The sequence below is a fragment of the Miscanthus floridulus genome, chromosome 8 (assembly GCF_019320115.1).
Source record: "Miscanthus floridulus cultivar M001 chromosome 8, ASM1932011v1, whole genome shotgun sequence".
Taxonomy (NCBI): Eukaryota; Viridiplantae; Streptophyta; class Magnoliopsida; order Poales; family Poaceae; genus Miscanthus; species Miscanthus floridulus.
In genome coordinates this window covers 825,505-839,069 of record NC_089587.1, presented here as the reverse complement: position 1 = coordinate 839,069, position 13,565 = coordinate 825,505, and the positions used below count along the sequence as shown (strand labels likewise).

The window sequence follows — 13,565 nt, the reverse complement described above, 5'->3', positions numbered from 1 at the left end:
GTATAACTGTCGATACGTCCATGCTAGGACTGCGCTGTCCTAGCTATACGCCGCTATGTTCTCCCACGGCTGGCGTAGTATGTCAAGGAAGATCCAGCTGATGGTGTTGCCCAAGGCGTCTGGGAAGAGGAAAGCACCAAGAAAGTGTCAGAGCCACACTCGAGCGAACCTATCGATCGGAGCCTCCTCAGCCTGTGGGTCCAAGTAATCAAAGTGCTCTGTGATCCAGGACGACGAAACACCGGAACTTTTCCTGAAATTGACCAAATAAAATGAGACCCGATGGCTACAGGAAAGCAATACAAGTATTAAATAGACTTGAATTTCTCACTTATTTTTCTTGGAAGCCTCGTCGTCCGATGGAAGAAAGCCAGTAAACTGAGTCACCAGCTCACTCCAGTGATCGTTGTCAACTATCCCGATCACTGGAAGTCCCCCCAACCAAAGGCCAAAAATAGCCTTCACATCCTACATGGTAAAGGTCATCTCGCCACAAGGTAGGTGGAACGTGTGTGTCTCAGGCCTCCACCTGTTATAAGAATAGAACAACTGTGAGTTGCCTCAAAAATTTGTTACAAGAAAGTTTACGTACAAAGAAGGCACTCGCACCTATCTACAGCTGCAGTAAGTAGTGCTGGGTCAAGAGGCGGAAGACCGTGGTTGACAACACGTACAAGCTCGAGGAAGCTGGCACGCCATATGTACGACGCGTAACGCTCGTCCCACTGGTGCGCCCTAGTGTGCGTGCGAGGCCTCAAAGTAGGCAATGCCACCTCTGCGTCGTTATCACTCAAGATGTGTGCTCGGTGCTGTTCGTCGTACTCCACCTCAAGAATGAGGTACAACGGGTGCTGCGTGGGAGGGGTCATCCTATTACAAATTGATAAACAAAGCGTTAGAGTATTCAATTTAACAAAATTCAAATTAACATTATGTAGCATTGTAAATTTTGAACTACTTATTATGCAATACGAACACAATATGAAAGCACATGTATATATTCAAAGTAACAATAACAGACATATCACGCACTAGTAACATAAACAACTTCACTAGGAATATAAGCATTTGATGAAACTTTATCAAGTCATCAAAATCAACATATCACGCACTAGTAAGTACCGACGTTTGAAAACTAGTATCTATACCCAAAATCCCTAACTAAATAACTAACTATAAACTAAATAATAAATACCTAATCAATCCCTGAACCCAAAATCCTAACTATACTAGAACACTCAACCTCAAACCTAAAAACTACCTACGTAAATCACAAACAAATTCACTAACCTAACTATCATAAATCACTAATTATCCTAAATCACTAACTATCATAAATCAATAACAATCATAAAATCCTAACTATCCTAAATTACTAACTATCCTAAATCACTAATTATCCTAAATCAATAATAATCAAAATAACATGAAATCGAGAGGGAGGTACCTTGATAGGAGCGGGCGGCCTTGACGCGCCGGCGTTCGTGGCGTGGCCGGAGTGGGTGGGCGCGGCGTGGGCGGGCGGGCGCGGCCGGGTGCGCTAGCGGCGGGGTGCGTGCGGGCCGCTGGCGGAGGGGCACGTGCGGGCCGCTGGCGGTGGGGCGCTGCACGGCGGCGGTGGCGGGCAAGCGACGTGCGGGCAGGCGGGCGGGCTCGCTCGCGATATTTATTTGGCCCTACCAGGCCATGCGTCGTGGCGCGGTAGAGCCCTACCACATCAACGGTCGCGATTCCGGTCGTCATCACGTCAGTCCGCTGCCGCGCCATCATGCATGGCGCGGCACAGGCATTTGGCCGCGCTAAGGCAATAAGCGTGGCCAAAAGTGTTAGTTTTTAAACGTGTAGGAAGAGCAAGAGGTTGTATACCTCACCTCAGACGGCCCATCCCCCTCTGCCACGCCGCCAAGTGCCTCGCTCATCGTGGCCCACCAACGGCCAGGAACGCCGCCATCCCTAGTAGGCGGCCTGCTTTACCGAGGTTACGCGGACAACACCCTCATCGGAAGGTATTGTCCCTGCCGGCTTATCAGCTAGAATCTACAGTATTTTTCTCTCACAATAAAATAGCTTCAGCCGGCTTATGTATCAGCCGAACAGAGCACCGGTTCATTCATCATGCATCCTCGGTCTTTTTCTTACCTGTGTGCGGCATCGGCATGTTTGTACTCTCTCTATATACAGCTATATCTACATGGAAGGCTCAGAATTCTGGTGGATGGTGGCGTCGCCGGCGAGCAACTACACCACCACTCGGAACCTCCGGGTCACGTGCGCCGCACCTGCTACCGCTACATTTCGCTGCCGCAGCGGCGACTTTGCTGGAGGCAGCGTTACCTCCTTTGCGGAAGATGCAGACAAGAATGCCCTCCTGCTCGCAACAGACGGTGTCTACATGGTTGTGCGGCCTAGCCTCTGCGACGCCGACGACACCCACACCAGAGCCCCCACATCCACATCTACTAAGAGCCTTCTCAAGTGGATCTTTGGTGTGATAGGAAACCTGATAGCGATTCTTGGTGGTGGTTACGGGGCGTACAGGTACAGGACATGCAGCTGATTCAACAGGACGACGGACATCACGGTCAACGCCACCAACGTGAACATCCACAACGGCGAAAATAAAATCCAACTCGCCGTTATTAGTACAGAAGGATAGATCCCCCAAAGGAGGTTTCTTTTTTTTGTTTTTCTTTATTATTAGATGTTATCTTCTTTTCAGTTGTTGTGGTTGTGTTGGTGATACATGTTGTTTGCTGTTGGCAGAGTTGTTCAAACTACTGTAGTCAGTGTTGTTTTATTTTGTAACCTCCTTTGTGGATCGTTGTTTGTCCGATTTGAGTCTCTTTCTTTATTAACAAAATATAATATAATCGACAACTCTTCTGCCCAGTCCGTTTAAAAAAATAGATCCAAAAGACAATGTATCTTGAACATCGTCTTATAATTTGGAATGGAGGAAGTACTGCTTACTGCCCAGTCCGTTTACCATAACGTTATAGTAAACCACTTAGTAAGGAATTACTATAATATCGTAAATTAACATAGTAATTATCGTAACTCAAAGTGGCTATAGAATAAGTTATTTTATAGCCAGCTACAGGCTATTCTGGAGCTGGCCATAGAATAACTTATTCTATGGCCACCTTGATTTACGATAATGTTTGTACCAATTTACGATAGCATGAATATGCATTTACGATACTCGTGTTACTACAACTCACGGTGATATTTACCATAATGTTATAGTAAATCACTTAGTAAGGAGTTACTGTAATCTCGTAAATTAGAATAGTAACTATTGTAACTCAAAGTGGTCATAGAATAAGTTATTCTATGACCAGCTGCAGAACAATATATATATATATATATATATATATATATATATATATATATATATATATATATATATACTTGTCTATGGTGTGCTTTTGATGATATATATAATGTACTAGGCTGCTAGATATTTGAGAAGGAAACATATATTGTTTTGTGGTCCGCATGCATGATAACTCAGCGTAAACTAAAAATATGCATATAACCTGCGCTTTCTGCATTATTATATTTCAATTCCCGGTGCATTTGGATGCAACGATTGTTCGGCACTGGCAGCTAGAGATTAGCAACGGGACTTGATCCTCACATGAAAATTAGTTACTTGTGTTTAATTTGGACGCTGCCCTGCCGAAGCTTGGCCCACGTCAAAAATCGTGGGTGCCTTTGAGTTGTTGCAGGCCCCAGCTATGTCCTACCAAAGCTTTTAGCGGGCCAAATCTTGGTGCTCGATTCGACGGCCCAGGAATCAAACAGAACGCCACCCAGCTGACGGCGCTGGTCAATCGATTTGCGCAAATCAATCTCACGCACGCGGCACGGGACTGCTGGAAGGCCGATAGGGGTGAAAGTGGTACCGGTCGCTACTCGAAGATTTTCGTGTCGTAATCGCGTTGCGGTGGCTGTAATTTCTTCGCCACCAGGAGCTAGCCGACGACCGGCGGTAGCGAGAAATTCGCTATAAAAGGAACGAGGATTACTGGAACTTCAAAAACGCGCGCGAGGCAGGTGGTCACATACGTACGCTGCTTCGTGCCACTACCCAAACAAAAAAATCCCTCACGGTCGACATATCTCCTCCCCCTGGTACTGGTCTGTCGATTCCCGCCCCTCCTGTACCCTATCTCACGCCCCCCCACCCCCCCCCCCCCCCCCCCCCCCCCCCCCCCCCCCGTCCCCGAGCCCCCCCCCCCCCCCCCCCCCCCCCCCCCCCGTCCCCGAGCTATGACGGCACCCCTACTACTGAACAGCAGTAGCTAGTTAGCTACTGCTTCCACTCTGTTAGGCTACTGGGTACTGCATCGCCGACTCCATGATGATGATGCGGATCGTCCTCTTCCTCTCCCTCGCCTGCTTGTCTCTTCATGCGTCGTGTTCACCTCCTGCTGCTGCTTCGTGTGCAGGTAATTAACATAACATGCATCATCTATCATCTTTGCATATCAATCCGATCCGCCGTTTACTGCTGCTGAACAATCTTTGTATGTGCTTTAATTAATTTGTTGTAGGAACGACGACGCCCTTCTGTGGGTCTTGCAGCTGCAGTGCCGAAGACGACCTGAAGCTGTGGGAGGCATTCCTTGCCGAGGTGAAAGCCCACGGTTACGAGGACGCTGCCTGCAGATCCGAGCTGAAGGCCTACATCTGTGCGGTAAGTCCGTCATGGTTCCACCTCTCCTTTCTGGCGGGTACCTGTACACGGGTGTGTTCCTTCTGTCTTGCTGCTGCGCTTCGCCGCTGGGGACTGGCGGGTACCGTTGCCCGGGTGTGGGTAATTTTTTTTTTATCCAACCAGGATCAAGTGCGTTACAACGGAAAAAAAAAATTCTTGATAATTCAAGTAGGACCATTTGTTTTGCGTTGCAATGGGAAAAAACAATTCCACGATAACTCAAGTTTAAACGTGTTGTAAATAACCAAAAACAAAAAATTTTAAGCGTCAAATATCAGCAAGACAAAACTATGCCATATTAGACTAACTGACAACTAATTCCATATTATAGCAACAAAAAAAAATTGTAGACTGCATTCCATACTTGCTTCAGGCAGAAACCATAACAGACCTCTGTTTATTTTAATTTCTTGTTGCGACCGTAGCTAGTCACGAACTGCCTTAAATTTAGAAAAGATTGTCCTATAGCAGGATATCCCAATCCTCTAACTGCATCTAAGATTCTACCAGGAAAAATGCATATCCAATCCTGTTCTTGTAAAACGATAATTTCTACACATCCAAAAATTCAATTATTTTAAGCTAACCTGCAAACGCAAAACTCATGAAAATTGACACATGGTTAATTACCCAATAGCATTTATATATGCCATGCCAAACCTCAAGATCACTGCTATGCTGCTATAACTGAAGACATAATCATGTTCTATTGCCTCAGCGCTAAGCTGGTCACCTTCCATCCCACTGTCAAGAACCTCATAAAATTGATCAACCAACTGCTCACCTAGCAGATATAAGCTAAACCATAACTTCTTTACACTGCAGAAATTGAATTCTCCAGATCTTGTCGTGGAAACCATGAGCATTTCACCAAACCTGAAAGGCACACATGGCAATCAAATCAATCTTGGTCGATTCCTTCCAAATATTTTCAATTTCTCACAGATCAACAAAAACAAAGCTCTAAGAAGATACACATGCCTATTGCACTGACTTAATGTTGATCATCTGAAATGCCAAAATATATTCACACGAACCACACCATTTTAAGAATCCATAAGCGGAGTTGTGGAAGGTTGAAACTTAGATCTATGCATTACAAACCGGTTATTTCCCAATTGCACTGACTGGCATCCATAATCATATAAAAAAAGCAGAGAGATAGGAATAAGTGGGAAACAATCTCACAAATTCTTTCGAAACACCTCAATGCGTGTAACAAAGACACCAGACAATGCAATTTCCACGTTCACCCATCTCAGCACCCCTCTTAAGTATTGTATACGTTTTGAAACATACATAAAGTCAAAGCAGGGGACAGCTTTAGTATTCTATGCTATATATATTGATGAAGGAGGGATACTTAGCAGCAAGTTGACAAATCAAACTATAAAATATGATCACCGGGTTTACCTGATCCAACTGAATGGGGATATACTGCTCGGTGTTTCATGGGATGGGGCTGGGGAGGATCTGTCATTGGGGTCCTCTGGGGTTCATGCGAGGTAGGCATAGCTGGTGATAATTCATAAAAGCATGCAGAGCATTCGGCTGCTTCAACATTCTTCTTCCCCCTGTCACAAATTCAGAAAAGCAAAATGAAAGAATGTTTGCCAGTTAAACAAGATATTTACAGTAATATGAAGCGAGCTATTTTGATCATCAATCTATAGTTAAGGTTGAAGTGGATGCAGATTAGATTCGCAGTCCCAGTTTGTGCAGAAATCCAAATGGCACTCCCTGAAAATCATCTCTAAAAAGTCCAACATCGAGTGACTGCTAAAAAAAAGTCAAACAAAAAAAGGTGAATTCCTCATCCAACTGAGGCCCTCAAACAAAAACAAAAAAAGAGGGTCACCATTCGGCTACGTGCAGAACGAGCAGAACAAGCTTTAACACAAAATAGGATAGCAAGCATTCAAGCAACGCCAATCTGTCAGATCCCCGAGCCGGCGGAGCACGCCGACTAGGCCAGCCATGGCGACTCCGTCGATGAGCACCTCCGGGTCATCCTGCACACCCAGCAGCACGTACAACTCCGGATCCGAGGGCCTGGGTTATCTTCCTGCCCCGAGCGAGGGAGAGGAGGCGGCGCGTTCAGGGGCACGAGGGAGACTGGAGAGCGATCTCGCGAGGGGGAGAGAGCGATTGGAGGCGGGATCTCGCAACACCGGATCCATGCACTCGCGGGGGAGCGTGTGAAGGGACGGGTGGGCGAGCAAGCGAGCTATCGCACGCCTGTGGTCTGTGGACGTTTGGTCTGTAAATGTTTGAGTTGTATAGTAAATATAATATAAAATAAATAGGACAACGCTATTTGGATGGGAACAAAAGGAAAAATAGGGTGTCCTATGTGTCTCTCCCGTCATACCGACTCACAGACACTATCTCATAATCAATCTAACTAATTTGATTCCTCCCTTACATAATCGAAACCAGCATGGCACATTCAGAACAGAAAAAAAAAATCAAAGCATGCTGCAGCACAGAGGAAGGCAGAGTTGATTGAGGGCAACACAACAGGAAGACAAAATTACCAGGAGCACACAGACATGGACAAGTGATGTCTCAACTGACCATCCCTTCTCATTCAACACCTGAGTGATCATAGCCATCAGCTCCATCACTACAAAAAAACCCAAACCATCACAAGAGTCAATTTGATTGACAGATTAAAAACACATAATCTGAATAAATGAAGTTTCTGCCACATTGGATGATTGGATAGCTGGATCTTCAATCAATTTGACTTAACTCTAGAAGCAGTGATGATAAAGTTCAAGTCTTAATTTGCGATGCTTATGCATCGAGCAAAAGAAGAGCTACTTCCCATCAAGTAATAACTGGTTATAGTCTTTACAGTAGTTTGTGATCCTGATTTCTCTTTTCTTTTTTCTTTCTTGTAAATAGCATGGCCTCTTTTTAAAAAATGTGGAAATAGTCATGCTAAAATGCTTAATAATTGGTCAAAAGATTGGTAATGAATAATACTAAAGTGCCAAAACTATCGCAACAGAGTATATGTTAATTGCACAGCAGAGGCATATAGGACCTTCTAGTTGAGCAGTCACATGCTGCTGCTTATTGAAGAACCTAAGACAAATGGTTTCCTATCAGGACACATAAATTATTGTGGAAATAAACAAATCAAAGGAGAAAAATTAGAAGAAGAGCGTACCCAGTGCAGAGAGCTCCCGCTCAGTGCGGGGTCTGGGGAAGGGTGTCAGTGGCAAGCCTTACCCTCGCCTGTGCAATGCGAGGAGACCGCGACTTGAACCCGGCCGGGACCTTCTGGTCACAGGCGGTAAGACTCTACCGCTTGCACCAGGCCTGCCCTTCAAAGGAGAAAAATTAGGATAGGAAAATAAGAAATGAAAGCCGAAGCAATTCTATAAACGTGCTAGGTACTACCCGCTGGAAGAATCAATGATTGCTTGTGTACTAATACCACAGATGCAAACTGAAGCCTGCATAAGTCATCATTACCAAATTGAATATAATCCACAAGCAGTTAATTTTATATAAACTATCATAATACATGGTCTGGCTAGTATATAGGCAATGTTCCAAATAAGCCAATAACATTTACGACTTCGCATTGCACAGTAACATAAGTTAGTTATTATTGCATTTACCAACATTCAAGAGCTGACAGATTAATTTCAAGGCTGCCATAGACACATATCTTTATATTGAAAAACACATAAGTATGAAATCACATAAACAACATAGAGCTAGCAAGTATTGCCGCATCCGTGACTATTTAATTTACAAAACATTCAATAGAAAGAGATCGATTAGAGTAGAAAACTAAAATGAGCTTGAAACAATTTAGTCAGGAGAAATCAAAAGGGTCTGCAATTTGAAAGAAGAATTAAGTTTGGGTGAACAATTAAATATTTTTTAATCGTATTGCAATTTGTGCTCTGAACAAGTTTATTGCACTGGGAAAATAAGTCTTTGACCTAAAAGAAAATGACAATTGAATTGAACAAAGATAGTAGAATGGAGGGTACAGGAACAGAGAAAACATATGAAACCTGTGTGGATGAGTAAAAACTGCGAATACTTTCAAGAATAATTCGTGTCTAGGTACTAATCTAACATTTGTAGGAAACGAAACCTATCATTTACAAGAAGTAACTTGGGGAAGGAAAATTAGCAAAACAAAACGTATAGATCACATTGTAATCACAAGCAGGTATAGCTGCAGTAGGAATAAATCAAATACCTGAATAAAAAAAATTGGCCATTCCAATCCAAAACCACTTTAGATGGACCAGAACAGCAGCCAAATCTTAAATGTTTAATGCTTCTCAGTAGGAAGTCGCACAGTGGATTCTCCTTGAGAAAATCGATTCCTTCTCTGTTATATCACTAACGTCCACCCTGCATTCTCGGCTTCTCCACTATACCATGTCGCCTGCTTGCGTGGCCAATTTGTGGTCGAGGGAGGGCTGCCGCGTGCCCTCCACTCCACTTCCTTGCCTCATTCGCTCCTCCGCCGAAAACCAATTCAGCATAATAGCACCCATCATGCTGATGTTGGATGTTGCCGTCAATTGTTCCTCCATGGATCCAGACGCCACATCCTCACTCCTGCAAGCAGAGCACTACTGCCAGCAGCTTTGCTCCCAGCTCTCACTGCCCCATTGATCTTGCACCAACCCTCCTCATGTCGATCCATCTATAGGGACAGAAATTGCATGCAACAAAGTATCGGCCATTTCTCTAGAAACGAACAGCAAATTATCAATTGGCAGATAAAAAAAACGAGGGGCTGAAGAGAAGTTACCTTGGGCTTGATTAACGATCTGCCTCGGTTATTCTCCGGATCAAACATGCCTGTGTCCACCTCCGGATCCAGATGAGGCAGAGGAAACTGCAATCCCTGAGATCTAGGGCCAAGATCCAACCCATTCTGAAGTTCAGCGAAGAGGACGGGCCAGCTGCTTACCGTGGTGCAGAGAGAGATCCACTCCAGAGGCCACGTACGGAGGAGAGATGCGAGGATGAGGCCGACGCCGCGAAGCTCCGGCCACGCCATCACGCATCGCAAGGCGGAACGGATCTGACGCGGGGCCGCCTCTCTGCTCCTCAACGGGGTTCAACGTGCGCGATGGGAAGGGCACGGGTCTGTGCCGTGGTCACCAACTCACCATCTTGAGCTCCGCGCGCGAGGGGCCGGGACGAGGGTTGAGATCTGCTGGCCGCCGTCCCCGTCGCCCGTGGTCGCGCGGCCATCCTCGTCGGGCGAATGGGATTAGGCGATGGTAGCGGCTGGTCGGAGGAGCGGGTACGGTTGCAGTCGCATCCACGATCTCAGTCACGGCACGGCGGGGAGGGGCGCTGGGGCACGCCGGCCGAGAACGGCGGGGCGCTAGGCATCGGCGCAGCAGCGGTTGTAGGGCGAGGGAGCGGACGGGCGGCGCCGGCGGGGGTGAGGGAAGGAGCGGATCGAGCGAACGTGGTAAAAAACGTGGGTGGTGGGGGTAGCTCTCGAGCTGAGATGCCGCTGGCCGAAGCCTGGCCTGTGAGCCTCAAGCCCGAACGGAGGCCTGTTTGCCTGGCTAACAGGACCTGGGCACTGAATAGCTATTTGATACTGAGGTACCATATAAATACTCAAAATAAATAATAAATAATATAATATAATATAATACATATAATTATATGTATATATAAAGATTTTATAGATATAGATATAGAAGAGATAGAGATCGAGAAGGAGAGGCCGAGAGGGTACAAGAGTGGATTATAATCCTTTGCCTCAATTAGATAATACAAAGTATGTGGCACTCACATGTTGATTTTACTACAATAATCTGCACAATGTTTCCCGTGCTACAATGAGTCATCTCCAATTAATTTCAGTCCATTTCACGAAAATTTTAAGCTGTGAACACGATATGTTAGCTTTAGGTTCCATCTTTTGATGCGGGACCCACCTATATACATAGCAACATTAATCTACAAAAAAGTTGCTGCCTGTTATAATGAGTCATCTTCAACTAATTTTAGTCAATTTTACGAGCAAAGTTGCCTCTTGTTATAATGATTCATCTTCAGCTAAATATCAATCAATTTTGCGAAAATTTTAAGGTATAAATACGATGTTTTTATTTTTAGGGTCTAGTTTTCAATGTGAGGCTCACATTTAAATGTAAATGCACCCTGCACAAAAGTAGCCCCATGTCATACCGATTCATCTCAAAAAAGTTTCGATCAGTTTACTTAAATTCAAATTAAATTTTAGTTTTTTTAGAAACACCAGCCTGTTTATTGATTATAAGATAAGATGGTGCAGTAGATGTAGTCCACGCGTAGTACCGTGCACTTCATCCAGTAGTCACACAACTCATCCTCTCGCCGGCCGTACAAATTAAATAATTACCAGTACAGTGTCCGTGCTAACGCTACGGTTTTATTTTAGGGATGCACATAAAAATAACCAAACGACGATATTTTTTCATACAGTTTAAGTTGCACGTAATTGTATATGATCATGTATGTAATCCAGAAAACACTCATACAAAGGTACTCGCCGCCCAGCTTTTGGAAACTACATCATACAAAAGTACTATTTGTTGCTAATTGAGTCATTCATGCAACTATACTAATTGACTACCGTCTTGACCTCCTTGATTCTTACTTTCAATTTCCCCAATATGAAGAAATAGCCCTTGAAGCCTGCAGGGAAATATTTAAGTAGCTTCTTACGTTCAAGTTCCCCAATTTGCTGATAAGCCATTATTTGTATTCTTCTCCTCCACTTACTTTTTTCTCACCATAATCAGTAGCATCTTAAAGTTAATGTGAACATATTCAAAGATATTTGAAAGAGAAATTTACCATAGAACATAAATGACAAATCATGAATGCTTCAAGGCAATTACCTCAAAATTGTTTAAGCTAAGCGACACATCTTAATATTAGTCCTTAAGGCTAATCCTAAGTTCTTGGAAGTCCGGAAAAGGAAATATTTATAAAAAAAGAACTACATCTTGATATGAACAGCAAAAGCTTTTAGAATGCAGGGGTGATCCTTACTGAGAATACCAGAGGTCATAGTTTTAAGCTATGCCAAAATGCCAAACACCATATGAAGTAAAATATAAAGAGGCACACCTTCAGATTTGTGCAGCTATTTGCAACTGAAGTACTTGAGATTCAGGGAGAAAAAAGAGGCACACCTTCAGATTTGTGCAAACTGAATACAAGGATTCATCTATGATAAATGTTCCACCAATGTTCATGTGCTGCAGGAATTAGCCCTTGAAACCTGCAGGGAGGTTTGAGAAAACCACAATTTTTATGATGGCAATTAGCACCTTGGAAGTAGTAATTTGGATAGAATTGCCAGGCAACTTTTGTCTTGCACACGGCAAAAGAAAAAAAAAGTTAAGAAAGTTATAATGGCAACTAACACCTCAAAGGACATGCCTGAAAGCAATTGACAAACTTGCATCATCCTGAATATTTTGTCCTTCTGAAAGCAACAACCTAATAGTCTATCTTATATAAATCATATAATCATAAAACATCTATATCGCCTCAGCCTAAATGCTAAAGTGATCTGCAAAGAAATAATGAGTTCGAAAATCTAACAACAGATGGAAACCACAACTAAATCAGTTTATTAAATGGAGCATGGCATTCCAGTACACCAGCATCGACCACCTATAGCAAAAGCACTCAGCACCAGGTAGCTGACATTAATCCTAAATTTCCAGTCAACAATCCATCAAAAACAGACAATTAAACAGATGACAAGCAAATGAAAAATAGCATGCTTACCTCATCAATGACATTATTTACAGAAATTTGAATAGCTCCACCTGCAGCAACACATTACAAATCTTATTGACATGACCGGCGCAGAAAAATAGGCGTTTTTAAAAGTGCATATTCAAAAATCATCTCAGGCAGGCACCGGAAGTACCAAGGAACTCAGAAAATAGGATATTGAGTATATAAAGTTTATGAACTGCTGCTACTGCTACTACTGTTTCATTATAGTTTCATAGATTGATGAATGATTCAAAGACCAAATAAGTAAATGGGAATGCAGGGAAGGTAATAAGCGACTAACCTGGAACCAAGTAAACCACCGACTCAGGTTACTTGCGCTCACTTTTATTTAAGAGTATTCAAATGAGAGGTCATAATAAATATGAGGTTAAAAGCATCTTTACAGATCATTGGCATTAAGATCCAATTTAGTATTGTTGATCACTCATCACCTGCTCTATATCATTTACAAATACAAATGAAAGCCGCTTGTTGACCAATGAACAGCAAGGCACTGTTCTACCTGTAGCAAAGTAAAAGACCATAAAGTCAGTGAAACGATGAACTGTGAACTTAGTTTTGATTTGACAACAAAATACTAACAATGCCTATAATTTTTTGTAAGTAGCACTGGCCATATCCTCTCTATCCTATAGCATATTCATTGTGTCCTATTTGCGCAATCTGTTGACCCAAAAACACAAATAAAATGAGCATAAGTATTCATTATGTCCTATTTGAGCAATCTGTTGACCCAAAAAATACAAATGAAACAAGCATAAGTATGTGTGTTTTTAGAATAAAGGGTGGCTCTGTCCTCACTAACCTCATTAGCTTTTGGTTGAGTTAGGAGTCTATATTCTCTCATATGCCCTCTGCCAGTCCTCTTGACCCTTCTTTAGTGGATGTGTTTCGTTATCCTGAAAAGCCAAATGTGGTCTGCACCTTAATCATTAAGAACACATATAGAGTAGTGTATACAGTATACCACAATTTTGTAAAACGAAAAGAAAATATATAAAAAATTAGGACTCCAGTAATGACTTGTCGA

At 43.3% G+C, this 13,565-nt stretch overlaps 1 long non-coding RNA gene across 13 annotated transcripts; it reads right to left on the bottom strand.

Annotated features, from left to right (window-relative positions):
- Positions 1–5,101: 5,101 nt before the first annotated feature.
- LOC136475469 (uncharacterized) lies at positions 5,102–10,294 on the bottom strand. 13 transcript variants are annotated; one of them, XR_010763184.1, is made up of 8 exons: positions 9,519–10,294; positions 8,955–9,410; positions 8,135–8,190; positions 7,902–8,053; positions 7,261–7,349; positions 6,582–6,983; positions 6,137–6,499; positions 5,102–5,599 (listed from the first exon to the last, which is right to left on the bottom strand). It is a non-coding gene; the product is annotated as an uncharacterized lncRNA (long non-coding RNA). The 13 variants fall into 13 exon arrangements; XR_010763179.1 differs by adding an exon at positions 7,776–7,816 and having other exon boundaries at positions 7,902–9,410; XR_010763182.1 differs by having other exon boundaries at positions 8,135–9,410.
- Positions 10,295–13,565: the final 3,271 nt, after the last annotated feature.